Source organism: Hipposideros armiger, unplaced genomic scaffold, assembly GCF_001890085.2.
Source record: "Hipposideros armiger isolate ML-2016 unplaced genomic scaffold, ASM189008v1 scaffold_182, whole genome shotgun sequence".
Lineage (NCBI taxonomy): Eukaryota > Metazoa > Chordata > Mammalia > Chiroptera > Hipposideridae > Hipposideros > Hipposideros armiger.
In genome coordinates, this window is record NW_017731532.1 from 2338871 (window position 1) to 2349306 (window position 10436).

The window sequence follows — 10436 nt, forward strand, 5'->3', positions numbered from 1 at the left end:
GTGTCCTTCCCCACAGATCGGCAGTTTTTTCTTCTGTAAAGCTAGAATGAATATATGCTTGGCCTACATTAAGTGTTCAACAATTGGTGGCTATGATTACTATTATTTTTATCATTGTCATTATTTTCATTACTATCATAATACTTGGGGAATGAATGAGAGAATTTTAGAGTTCATTTGAGATTGTAGCATCTTTTGTATCTTTTGGACAAACACTCCGCTGGGAACAAAATGGTTTGGTTTCCATGACAGGGAGATGGTTTCATGATTAGACTAGTCACCAAAACAGCAGTGAGAAAGCAATGCCAGCCTCGTGCATTTCCTTTAGGGAATGAGAACATCCTTTTTGAAACTTAATGGTGGTTGTCCTATTGAATTTAAAAACTAGTCCTGGGTGCAAACTTTTTGAATGTAACTTTACCCAGCATTTTAGTTTAAAATTATTCCAAAATCATCATTTCAAGATAGCTGCAGTACTTTCCCATACCAGCCTCCAGCAATTATGTGAGCCCAGCACCCTCAGGGCCTTTTACCTCAAGCCACACATCCTCCTGCTTCCCTTGTAGTTCTCAGGAGGAACTGGAGACCAGCTCAGCCTTGCAAATAAATGCAAAGCTAATTTTCAAGCAATGAGAGTAGTTGAAAATAATTCTACTAATGACAACTAGTGATACAGTAAGTATAGCAGTGTTTTGTTTATAGTAATAGAGCACTAGTAATGGGTAGGACAACATTTGAATCAATAAAGAATGCTTGCTTTTAAGGCTATTGCATTTCCTATGGAAAATACTTGCACAGGGGAAAGGAAACAAAACAAAACTATGACTTTTCAAGGAAGAGGAAAACTTTTGTGAATTAAACCATAAATCCCAGAATGTTTTTAGAAAAGTATCTGTTAGATCTGTGAATACAAAATTCAATTTTTCAATGACTAGTAATATGCATGTGTGTTTTAGAAGAACTGGCAGATAATTGAAGCATATTACAATTCATTTAAATGTAAAATTTGGCACCATTTTTTTTTCTTTTAAATGTTTTATTGGGGAATCAGGGAAGGGGAACAGACAAATTGCTGTCCTTTTTTGTTCTTTAGTATAGTTGTGGAGGATGTTGCTTCACTGGCACATGTTGGTATTATCATTGCGCTCTTCCCGGGTGAGGCAGATCAGTCACAGGCCATTGGACAATCGCTCACGGCAGCTCACGCTGGCTGCCGGCCGCTCACGGTAGCTTACGGGAGCCCACTGCAGCTTCACTGCAGCCTATACCTTCGCTGGCAACTCACAGCAGCCCAGCTCCAAGTCAGCTGTTGTTCACCATCTTAGCTGTAGAGGGCGCAGCATCACTGGCCCTCATGTGGGATCTGAACCAGGGCCCTGCTGCTCAGAGCTGGCATCCCCAGCCAACTTAATCAATGTGCCACTTGGCCAGCCCGGCACTATTTTTCTTAAGGCTTCAGAGTTGATATGATATATCCTACTGATGAAAATGACACTTTGTATTTGTTTTCTTGTTACAAATTAATTATTTCAATGATCACTTAACTATATCCCCCAATTAAAGTGCAAGTTTAAGTGCAGAAAATCAAATTGGACCCTTCAAATGAATGAATCCCCAAATATCAAATATTTTAAATAAACTGAATTTGAATCCTAGACTACTCTTCCATTAAAAAAAAAAGTCTCTTGCCATTTATGTCAAAATTGGACCTCCCAAATGGAATTACTGTGTACCTATTTCCATCCTCAAACCACACATTTGGTTCACAAATCAAGTAATGAGTACAAAGAGATCTTGGGAAGTGCAATCACTTCACTGGCACATGGAAGGAAAATATGGATGCTCAATTTCCATCTTAATGAATGCAAATGATAGACCCACACATGCAGGCTTTAGAACTGCCCCTGTGAACAGCCCGCCACTTTGGCTGTTGGATTTAGGAGATACCCGTTCCCCCGAACCTGCTGAAAACGTTCATCAGGAGAATTGTATCCAATCCTCTTTTTGTTTAAATGTCTTACTGTTATTTCTAAGAAAGTAAATATTGAATTCTAGTACTTAACATATTTTTATCCTTTGCCTAAGAAGGTTGATGTGTTACTGTGTTTCGTATTGTAATGAAACTAGCAATTATCCTCTTTAGGTTCTGTAATCCCAGAGAGCTTTGGATCTAGTATATGTGAAGGTATAGTCAAACCTCTTGGAAACTTCCTGTCCTCGTTTGAGAAATGGGACTATATTCAGGGCTGCCATGTACAGCACAGGGGTCGTACACTGTGGAAAGTGAAAGATGCTTGCACAACTCCACATAGAAGCTCAACTGTATGGGGTACTCCCAAAGGCTCTGGGCCATGCTCTGCTTTTGCCCCTCTTCTGGGTCCTGACTGTCCCCAGTCCTTTCCCACGTGGCTCTACGTGGCATGCCGTGCATCTATTAGGGGTCTGTAAGTACAAACTTCTTCCTTTACGACAATCATTTCCACGTTGGCTGTCTTGCCATACCTGAATAAAACAAATCCTGGGTACATTTTAACACAGGGAACAACTATTAATAGAAGTCTCTGCCACAGGGCCAATTAATCTCTTCCACATACACTAGGAGGATTCAGTAACTGGTGAATACTAACGTTGTAACTGTGTAGCTACTGACTTTGTAAATACTAACATTCCATACAAATATAGTTAGTTATACAATCCAAGAGTAAAAGATCCTTAGTATGAAATTTTCAAATCTTAATGCTCATTGTATTGTGTAGTGGGAATTAACATTTCTTACCACAAACTTTTATTTTGATTTAGGAAATGCTGTAACAGGACTGGCTGGGAGTGAGATGTGAAAGATGAAATCTGATTCCATTGGTTGGTTGATTCTCCACGTTTTATACACTTTCCAGGGAGTCTTCCTGTCTTTATTTTGGGTGTTGGTGGGGAAGATGATGATGGAAATTTCTACCATGAATTATCGAGATTTTACTTGGTTTTCTTTTTATTCGCTTTCATTTTTATCACTGAACTAACTATTGAGAAAACTAGAAACAGAATCTTCCATTTAGTTTTCCTTAACTGCTAACACTGAGAAGAGACAGTTTTATTTTTTATCCAAACTAGTTCTTAACTGTTGGACTTCAAATGCACACTTACTGCAGGGAACAAATCTCCCAGCAAAAGCTGCAACAAAAATATGATACAATTCATCTGTAGGGCAAATTGACGTGTGGTTGACAAACTTACTGCATATGAGAATGGCCCAGTATACTTGTTTATACTGCATATTCCTGGATTTCACTCACAGAAATTCCAATTTAGTATGACTAGAGAAGGGCTCAGACACCTGCATTTTTACAAAAATCACAAGTAATTTAAAAAATATATATGTTTACTTTTTTGCAATACTTTTGAATAGAATCCACATACCATACAATATACCCATTAAAAGTGTACAGTTAAATGATTTTTATTATATTCACAGAGTTATGCATCCATCAGCACTAACATATTCCAGAAAATTTTATTACAGTAAAAAGAGACACCTTTCTCATTAGCAATCAAACCCATTTCCTCATAGTCCACAGTCCTAGGCAAGCACTTATCTACTTTCTGTCTCTATAGATTTGCCTGTTCTGGGCATTTTGTATAAGTAGATTCATATAATATGTGGTTTTTGTATGGCTGGCTTCATTCCCTTGTAATAATGTTTTTAAGGTTCATCTATGTTGTAGCATTTATCAGCCCTTTATTCCTTTATATTGTTGAATAATATTTCCTTGTATGGATATAAAATATTTTATTCATTCATCAATTAATAGACATATAGATTATTTCCACTTTGGGCTATTGGAAATAATGCTGCTTTGAACATTTGAATGCAAGTTTTTGTGTGGGCCTATGTTTTCATTTCTCTCAAGCATGTACCTTGCAGTGGAATTGCTGGAGCAAATGGGTAACTTTTTATTTAACCTTTGGAGTAACTACCAGATTGTTTTCCAACGTGGCCGCACCATGTTTTAGCCTTATCCCTATGTATGAAGTTTCTGATTTTTGCATATACTCACCAAGATTTGTTGCTATCTGACATTTTTATTCCAGCCATGTTAATAGGCATGAAGTAGTAACTTGTGGTTTTGAATTGCATTTTCCAATGGCTAATGATATGGAGCATATTTTCATGTGCTTACTAATTATTTTCATATCTGCTTTGGAGAAATGTTCATTCAGATACTTTGCTCATTTGTAAATATTAGGTTAGTTGTCTTTTTGTTATTGAGCTATAAAAGTTCTTTTCTTTTAAGTTTATTGGGGTGACAATGGTTAGTAAAATTACATAGGTTTCAGGTGAACAATTCTGTAATACATCATCTATATATCACACTGTGTGTTCACCATCCAGAGTCAGTTCTTCTTCCATCACCATATATTTGACCCCATTTACCCTCATCTACTACCCCCCTACCCCCTTACCCTCTGGTAACCACTAAACTGTTGTCTATGTCTATGAGTTTTTGTTTCTTTATTTGTTTGTCTTGTGCCTTTGTTGCTTTCAGTTTTACATCCCACATATCAGTGAAATCATTTGGTTCTTAACTTTTTCTGTGTGACTTATTTCGCTTAGCATAATAATCTCAAGATCCATCCATATTGTCGCAATTGCATTTGTATATACTAATGACAAAATCTCAGAAAAAGAAATTAAAAAAAAATCCTTTTGCAATTGCAACAAAAAGAATAAAATACCTAGAAATAAACTTAACCAAAGATGTGAAGGACCTATACACTGAAAACTATAAGACATTTTTAAAAGAAATTGTAGAAGACACAAAGAAATGGAAAGATATTCTGTGTTCATGGATTGGAAGAATCAACATAATTTAAATGGCCATATTACCCAAAGCAATATACAGATTTAATGCAATCCCCATCAGCATCCCAATGGGCATTTTTTAAAAGAAATACAACAAAAAAATCATCAGATTTGTATGGAACCACAAATATCCTGAAGAGCCAAAGTAATCCCAAGGAAAAAGAATAATGCTGGAGGTATCACACTCCCTGACTTCAGTTTGTACTACAGAGTAACAATAATCAAAACAGCATGGTATTGGCAGAAAAAACAGACCCATAGAACAATGGAATAGAATTGAAAACCCAGAGCTAAACCCACATAAATATGGATAGACAATTTTCAACAAAGGAGCAAAAAAACATACAATGGAGAAAAGAAAACCTCTCCAATAAACGGTGCTTGGAGAATTGGAAAGCCATTTGCAAAAGAATGAAACCAGACTGTTAAAGTTCTTTATATATTCTAGATACCAGTCCCTTATCAGATACATGATTTGCAAAAATCGCCTTCTATTTTATAGGTTCTTTTCACTTTCTTGATGAAGTCTTTTTAAACACAAAAGTTTTTAATTATGATGAAGTCCAATTTACTTTTTCTTCTATTGCTTGTGATTTTGGTGTCAGAGCTACAAATCCTTTGTTTCCTTTTGTTTTGTTTTTGCAATGGCACAAGATATACATTGAGAAACACTGATCTAGTTGCAGATAGTCCTTGACTCGGACCAGTTCATTTTGGAGGCTGCTCTTGTGATTTATTGAGAGCTATTCTGCGTAGGAAGATTAGCCTAAGCCACACCCCAGGCACTGCAGTACAGGCATTGTGAAAATTAGAAAAAGGTGCCAGCTGTGGGAAGATAGAGTCCCTTAGGACAAGTCTGGTGCGTTTGTGTCAGAGATGGAAGAAAAGTCGCTCTTTCCTTCTGTCCATTGCAGCCCCATGCTGGGCCAATGGCTTATCTAGGCAGAGCTTGGTTGTTATTTTAATCTCTGCCCGTTTACTTGGCTGAACACTTTGTATTGTGCAGAGATTGCACACCCATACATGGTATGGCCCTGGCCACTTTAATGGGTGCCGTGTTTGGCATCTCATGAAACTCTTTTGTGCAGATAATGTCACCCCTGTTTTGCCAGTGAGGAAACGGGCAGGTCAATTGGCTTGCTCAAGTTCACAAAACTTCTAAGTAGTAGAACCGAGATTGGTGCCTCCAGCCAGTGGCTTGAATTCTAACGTTCTTTCCTTTATGCCACTTTCTTGTATTCTCTTGATCACTCAAGTTTTAAGATCTTAAAGCTTATGGAATTTGTTGTCGGAGAAGTCATGATGTATTTTTTTTCTATGTTTTTCGTTGCAAAAATGCATCATGACTTTTCCAACAACCCAATAGCTCTGGAACTATCGGAAACTGCCTGACGTGTTGGGAGCCTATATACCTTGCCCAAATCTGCACTCAGATGACTACTGCCTTCCCATCGCTCCCCTATATCAGACACCCAGCCTTTCCTTTCAGGACGTCCTGTGGTTTGGCAATGTTTCTCGTACTTATTGCTGAACCACAGCAAGAGCTCTTGTACCTTAATGGAATTTCCAAAATGCTATGAATCAGAAGAAGCCCTGGAATTTGGTGTGGGATCGCCTTACCCCTGGAATGGATGGAAGCTTTTTATTCAGCTGATACATCAAGGTCTAGGATGTAAAACACGCACACACACATGCACACACATGCACACAGGCACACACACACACAGAGGCACACACACGCACACACATACCCATGTACACACACACACGCACACACACACGCACACAGGCACACACACACGCGCACACACACACACGTGCACACACACACAGGCACACACACAGGCACACACACATGCACATGCACACACACAGACACACACACTCATGCACACACACATAGGCACGCACACACACACTCACACACAAACACACACACAGACACAGATAGAAAACCAAGGGACTACAGCAGAGGAAACTGGAGGAAAGGCTTTTGTGATTTCTTTCTTTTTAGGCAAATCTCTTTTCCCCAGCAAGATACATATTGATGCATTTTTGGAGAACCTGACACCTGACAACCTGTCCATCTTGTTCTCCTCACCAGTAACTCTCACGCTGACTTCCACCTGCACTATATTTGGCTGTATTTTTGTGGATAGTGTTATCTATGTTCTGTCTTCTCCTCAAGGGAGAAGTGAAGGGGAGGCCCCAAGAAAATAATTCACAGACACGGACGATGTCTGTAAGAAGTGGAGCTCAACAAATGCCTACATTTGATACTCGTGTCCAGCAGCCACCTACCCCAACAGGAGCAAAGGAAGCAAGAAATGACTAGGAGGAGAAAGGGCATGGGTAGCCGGTGCTCCCACTGTTTGGTCTGGCAAGGATTGGGATTTGGGTTATTTTTTATGGGCTAGGTGATAGAGCAGAAAGTAAATTCACTAAAGCTGCATTGCTGGTATATCAAGGGTGGCCTGTTAGACTAGGGGACCACAGCAGCAGGGGGCAGGGCATATCAACTGAGGTCGAGTTGAGAAGGACGAAAGAAGCAGCACAGTTGCATCCTTGACCCTCGCTTCTGCTGCTTTAGTATCAGAGATGCAGAAGCCTGAAAATGAGCAAGAACAGGGGTCTCAGGGCCGCCTGCCCAGCTCCATCCCACACCAGCACCAGGGAGGACAAGGGAGAGTAAAAATGCAACACCCCTCCTACCCAATTCATGTCCCTCGAGCCACAGCCAAAGGAGATTTGGTGGAGGGCAAGCCTTAATAGTACGTGAGATTAGCATTTCAGACTATGTAAAAACAGGCGTGTATTAATGGAAAAGGTATAGATAGTTATGAAATCTGCCCAAGATTCAGGAACTTTATTCTCAGAGGGAAGAGAACATTTGACATAGCAGTTTGGGCAGTGATTGCAAAGAAAAATAATAACATCCAGGTTTTTATTTTTACCCTCAAAATGAGTAGAATCTGCCAAATAACCTGGTTTCAAGCAACCTAATTTGTGACTCACCTTAGCTCTTTACTGCTCCCTCTCTCACTGTTTCCCAAACATCATCTATTCATCTGTTTCCAAGTTAGCACTGTCTTCTCTCAGGTTCTTCTGTTTGCCATATGTATGTTCTGTCTTCATTAGGCATCTCTGGGTCATCTTAGGAAATAATTCCCAATTGTTATCAAGTTTCTGGCTGATTACTCAGGTGTGAGCTCTCTGAAACCTGTTTCCCCACTTGCTCCCCCTTCAGAGATGCAATGTCTTTGCCACCATAGATATATTTTTTTTCTGTTTTATTTACAGCCGGATGTTCCAGTCTCTATTTATGAATAGTGTAAAGTTGTTCTTTTAGATCTCAGGACACATCATCTCAAGATAGCTAGTCCTGTGCAGTCCACTGATGGGAGTGCACTTTGACGAGTGGAGAATTAAAATGTGACTGTCTCAGACACTCAAGAAAAATGCTGCCCCTGTTACCACTCAGGGTGCTGGGGTTTGGATCCCTCAACTACAAAGGGAAAAGCAACTTTTGTGACCCCTGAAACAGGGGCTCAAATGGAGTCAGGGCTGCTGGTGGCACATGGTGAGGACAGATGGCCCAAAGAGAGGGAGCGAGGTAGGGCTGGGGCATCTTGTCTGCCTGCTACATTTTGGTCCAGTCTTCCTTGTTTCTTCAGAAATCCTCCTGTATTGGCCCCCTTCCTCCCTGGAACTCTCCCTGCCATAGCTTCTTCCCTTTCCTAAGCATGTACAGAACACACTGGCCTCTTGAGGATTCATAACAGCGTTTAATGATAGGAAGTTAAAAAGAAGAAGAAAAGGAAAGACTACATAAAGGGAATAAAATGAGTCCTACCTCTCTTCCTTTCCCATCAGCCTTTCCTTTTATCATTTAAACTTATGGTGACAACCTTAGAACCCACAGACCATTTTCATTTTGCTTATTTAATGTTTTAAAAGCTGGAAGCACTGGACCCACAGTCCCAACTTATGATTGGCTGGAAGTTAATAGCAGTGGGCTCTCTTGCTTACCACACTCCTCACCATTATCTAGTGTTAATTCTCTGCCTATTTCACTCTTCTATGGTATCCTCATGGCATTGATAAGGCATTTGAGTTTATAGCAGTTCTTGAGACAGAGAGCATGTTTTATTCCTATGTGTATCTCTAGTCTCGAATGGTAGTTCTCAGGACACAGAGCACACTCACCAGACATAGTTCATCCCACATCTGTTCAGCACACATATATTGCACACCTACTATTGGGCAGGCCCTGTGCCAGGGAACTATGTGTACTGTGAATGTGACATTAAAAGACCCTGCTCTCACAGAGCTTCCGCCAGTGACTACAAACCTGAAATAAGAGGACTTTGCATCTGGTAAATTTATAGTCCTTCTAGGCTTTAGTTTCCATAAATGTAAGATTCAGTTCTGATTCCCAGAACAGTAGTTTCAGGCCTCCTCTGGCTGGTTCTTCCTGGGTGCTGAGATACGTGAGGGAGTCAAACTAGATATGTGGGAGGGAGAAGAGGCATTGAGATTCAGGCTGGGGACCCTGCTAAGCAGGCAGCAATGAGTGTGGGAAAAGGTGGAGTGGGGAGGTTTGGGGGGGCAGGTGAGGGGAGTGGGGGGAGGTGGGGATGGCCGCCTGACAGGGAGGGAGGAGCCACTGGGTGGGTTCACACTCCTCCCTGCTGTCCTATGGCTTGCCATCCCACCTTGCCTCAACCAATGGAGGAACACTGTTGTGGCCGGTCCCGCAAGCTCGGCCAGCCTTGGTGGTGACGAGAAGATTGAGAATTATAAAAGATGTGATTGGTACCCACTGTGTCACCTCACCTTCATCATTCCCATGTATGGTGACCCAACTTCTCATTGCAACCCCTGCATCCGTTAGTCTCAGAGCTTTCTCTCGCCCCTGAGTCCAGTCTGCCAGCACCTGCAGAAGTGGCAGGGGGTTAATACCCCTTGGAGAAGTCATCAACCAAAAGCAGGTGTGTAAATGCACCAGGTCCTTCTCTGTCAGATGGGAAACCTCTGAGATACATGTGCTCCACTGTTTCCCATCATTCCCCAGTGGGCATAAGTGCCAGTTGCCATAGAGGCAACCTGCCTGAAACGCACCCTTTGCTATCTCCTTCCCTTCCTATCCCAGTCCCTACTTCTCTATAGATGTTTCTTGGCCTCGCTTCCCAAATAAACTACCTGCATTTGAATCCTTGTCTCAGGGCTTGGCTCTGTGGGAACCCAAACTAAGATATCACTTTTTTCTTATTTTTGTGAAAAAATGCTATTGGAATTTTGATGGGGTTTGCATTGAATTTATAGATGGTTTTGGGTAGTATGGACACTTTAACAAACTTTTCCACTCCAAGAACACAAGATATCTTTCCATTTATTTGTGTCTTTTTCCATTTTTCTACTCAATGTCTCAAAAATTCTATAGGTTTTTTCACTTTCTTGGTCAAATTTATTCCTAAGTATTGTATTGTTTTTTATGCTATTGTAAATTCAATTGCTTTCTTTATTTTTTAGGTAGTTGTTGCTATATAGAAATGGAACTGATTTTTGTAAGTTGAGT